Genomic DNA, 4,314 nt, shown 5'->3' on the forward strand with positions numbered 1-4,314 from the left:
AAGGTTCTAAGGGCAGTTCACAACATTTCAGTAAATTACAAAATATCCAGCATTTTCTAAAAGGGAAAGGTTGGACCATCCATTAATCAAGCTCCTTAAAAGGAAGGAATTCAACAGTGAGCCTTCTATAAGATACACAGATGATTGTCATCTAGTGACAAAGCAGAAGCAGGTGTTTCCCACAGTAGCACTAACCCTCTGGAACCCTTGCCCCTGTAATCCAAGAGGGGTCAACTGTGGCATGTTTTAGAACTTCTTTTTAAAAATTGCTTGCATTTCCTGGCTTAATTTTTATATTGTACTGCTTAGTATTTTGTCTCCAGATTTTTATTCTGATATTGAAAGTAAGTGTTTTGTTTTATTGGAATTTTCACTTAATGATTTTAGGGTGTCATTTTGTTAAATCACAGATTGGAGGTTTTTATGTATTAAATGAACTATATACGTTGATGAAATAAATATTCCATTGACTGCTTTAATATATGGGTTTTTTAGTTTTGCTATATTGGTATTGGTTTCAGCCGTAGTGTGTACAGTGGTACCTCGGGTTAAGTACTTAATTCATTCCGGAGGTCCGTAACTGTTCTTAACCTGAAGCACCACTTTAGCTAATGGGGCCTCCTGCTGCTGCCGCGCCGCAGGAGCACGATTTCTGTTCTCAACCTGAAGCAAAGTTCTTAACCTGAAGCACTATTTCTGGGTTAGTGGAGTATGTAACCTGAAGCGTATGTAACCTGAAGCGTATGTAACCTGAGATACCACTGTACATGCATTTTTAAATTGTAAACTGCTTTGTAAATTAAATTTGGCAAATATTGCATATGAATAAACAATACTGTATTCTGTGGATAATTGTTTACATTTTTGTTTTACTGTATTTTATGGACCTTGGGTTTTTAGTTCTGTTTTGTAATTTGCCCAGGGCTCTCATAAGCAAAGCAGGGTGTTACCCAAGAACAACCCCCATACCAATGTTAATCTTAGCCACGAGCCCAAACAAGATCTCTTAGCACTTTGGATAGAGTTCATAGATTAATTAGGTAAATTAAATCAACTAATGTTTATAGTTGAATAAACAGTGGGGGACAATTTTAATTAGTGATCACTTATTTTGTTTGGTGTTACTACAAGTTAAGCAGTGTTGTGAGCTAAACCGTTTATCTTTTGTAGGGTTATTTTGTTTCTGTAATACCTTTTTTAAAGTTGGCCCTTGCTTTAAACTGTATCTGAAAGCTGTTTATTTCTGTTTGGTTCAAAAATATTACCAATAACTTTCAACATAAATAATCCACTTGATACAGGAAAAATGTATTTAATAAATGACTTATTTTTCTAATTTCAGGAAAATAGCATCCTATGCCCATCCCAGCATCAATTATTGTGCGCATCCAATAACACCTGTTACTTTTTGTCCCAAACTCTTCATCACATCTAATTACTTAATTTTTCCACTTTGCTTGCTTACTCTACCATTTCTGAATCTCAGACATTTCCCCAGTATTCTAAAAGTGAGGACTATATTGGTCCATATTGAAGCTTTTTGTTTGCTTGTTTTATCTCTGTCATCTAAAAAGTGTATCCAGTTCTTGTCTTTGCTGCAGACCTAACTGCTTACGACGTGTGTATCTCCCTCAGCTGAAGCATGCATGTCACTATTTACAGCAAGGGCATATGAGGTTGGGCTTTGCATCTTTTTAGCTTTATCTCCAATTTTACTCAGGCTGGCATTTGCTAGTTAGAACACTGACCTTCCTGCCAGATGGAAATATTCATTTATACCAATAAGAAAAGAAGCTTACATCCAAGTTTCCTAGCTAGCAGATGTTGAAAACAGCATACGGGTCATCCCTTGGTCACACACTCTTCTCATATATTCTTTTTGAACGAAGTTACCGCATTTCAAAAGCAAACTACAAGGAGAAATTCTATACCTTATCTTGCTTTCTTGTGATATACAAAAAAATTTTTTTACTATCATTATCGGTCCCATTAAAGGTACTGTGACCATGTAAGTTTTGAAGTTTTTCCTTATGGCTGCCTTTTAAAAAAATAAAATAATAATAAATTTTATTGTTGTTTAAATTTATTACCTGCCCTTCATCCTAAGGTCCTAGGGCGAGTTACAACAATTAAAACACGTTAAAAGCAGTTAAAACAACTTATAACTAATTTAAAAGCAACTAATTTTTGCTTTAAAATAAATAAAAAAGCAGTAAGAATTAAATACTCCCAGAAGTTATATGTTTCTGAATATCAGATGCTGGAAACCACAGAAAGGGAGAGTGTTGTTGTGCCCAGGCAGTGCTTGCAGGCTTCCTACAGACATTTGGTTGACCACTGTGAAGGAAGAAAGCTGGACTACACATATATGCTAGGGTCAGCTTTTTCTGGTATAGCCTGAGATTTCATTGCTTCTGTAGCCTCATGCATTTATCCTCAAAAAAATGAACCAACCAAAATGGTTTCTCTGGAAAGAAAAAATACAATTGATCTTTTTCTGAGGAAGCAGCTGAGTGAAGTCATCTGATAAGTGTATCTGTCAGGAAAAAGACTTCAGGGACATGGGGAAACCTGACTGACTTCACAGGAGAAAGCACATTTGTATCCTCTCATCACTAAAACATATCTCAAAACCTTTTATTTGTCAGTGGTGGCAGATTTAACATTTAGTTATGAGTTAATGAGTGGTGAGCTATTCAATTAGATGATGTGCATTGTCTGACTTTTGTGTCCTCTAAGCCTTCCATGACGTACATGCATTTATGAATCCACCCTAAATAATAAGTCTGCAGGCTCAGAGAAACTTGGGTTTAAAAAAGTATGGTCTGTCTCCAGTCAGTATACTCAGATAAGGATTTTATCTGATAACCCTTCCTACCCAGATCTTAACAGTCAGGATCACTGCAGCACACTAGCCTTTTGAGAAGAAGCATTTGTGGATTCCCTTTTGTGTTCAGGGCTGCTCGGGTTTGCATCATGCACCTTCTGCCTTTATTACACCCCCATCCCCTTATCTGGAAGAAGATTGTTTCCCTGCAGTTCACTAGTCCCAGCTGGAGCATTTCCTGTTTGACTCAAGCCCTGCTGGAATATATCCACTCCATTGCTCTGTTGTTATCTAATGCCTGTTTGGCAGGGTTGCAGAACTGCTGTTATGATGGCATGAAGGAGAGAAAAGGAAATTAATGTTTGCACTAAATTGGGTAGGATATTGGAGGTGTCTGCTTTCGAGAATTCATTACCAACATTTAGGATAACTGCTTACACAAGAGCACCTTGGTTACAGCAGGACTCATCTCCATATTACTGTAAAACATTTGTCCCAGGACCCAGAAGCCACAGAGACAGTAATGGCTCTTATAATCAGGCAGCCATGGTGCATGGAAGCAAGCCATCCCTTATTGCCAGCAGTAGGACATAACTTTAGCATTAATAAAGACCCTGATGGAGCCATCCAAGCAATTTTTCCAGAATTTTCTATTCAGAAATGGATGGCTTATGCAGGGTTAAGGGATAAGTGCATTGTCAAATAAGGGGCACAGTTGCTCCATAATCAGTTGATTCCATAATCAAGCATTTTTAAAGTTGGAAGATACCTTCGAGGTCTTAGAGCCTACCCTCCTGCTCAGTTGCAGGAATTTTGCAACTACAAGATCCCTGAGAGGTAAACATGCAGCCTCTGCTTAAGTATCTCCAACAAGGGGTCTTAATTGCTTTCAGAGTGGGATGGGATAGCCTGGGCACAATGCTAGCCAGAATTTAAAGGGGATAGGCATTTTAAAGGCAAATGCAGTACAGGGTCTCCCACGGCAACTTTTCAAAATGAATTGGATAGATTTGGTTCAAATCCCATCTCAATTCTGAATTGTTACTGGATTGTTTTTATTGCTTGTTACTCTGTGTCACTTGCTTTGCTTAAGATTCCCCTGCAACTGCCACAGAGCAAATATCTGCTTGGTCCTTATGGACCAAATTGCCCATCATCATCATTATTTATGAACTACTAGTGAAGTCGCACTGGACAGCCAACGTTGTTGGCAAATTGCAATAAAATATTAAAAGTAGCGACATTCAGCTGAGTGGTGGCAACGCCACTGCCCACCTGTGTTTCTTGGCAGAGGCATATGAGCTTCTTTTTGCAAAACCCTTATTGTATTGTATTTTTGTAACACCTAAAATATTATAGACTGTGGACAGAAGAGATAGTCGATTGAACACTTAGTGATTGATTGGGGGGGGTCATTCATGAAAGAAAAGTAACTTTCTATTTGCAAAAGATTAAGCAATTAATGATTAACCCCACCAGTTCCATCA

This window comes from Podarcis raffonei, chromosome 5 (genome assembly GCF_027172205.1).
Source record: "Podarcis raffonei isolate rPodRaf1 chromosome 5, rPodRaf1.pri, whole genome shotgun sequence".
NCBI classification, from domain to species: Eukaryota; Metazoa; Chordata; class Lepidosauria; order Squamata; family Lacertidae; genus Podarcis; species Podarcis raffonei.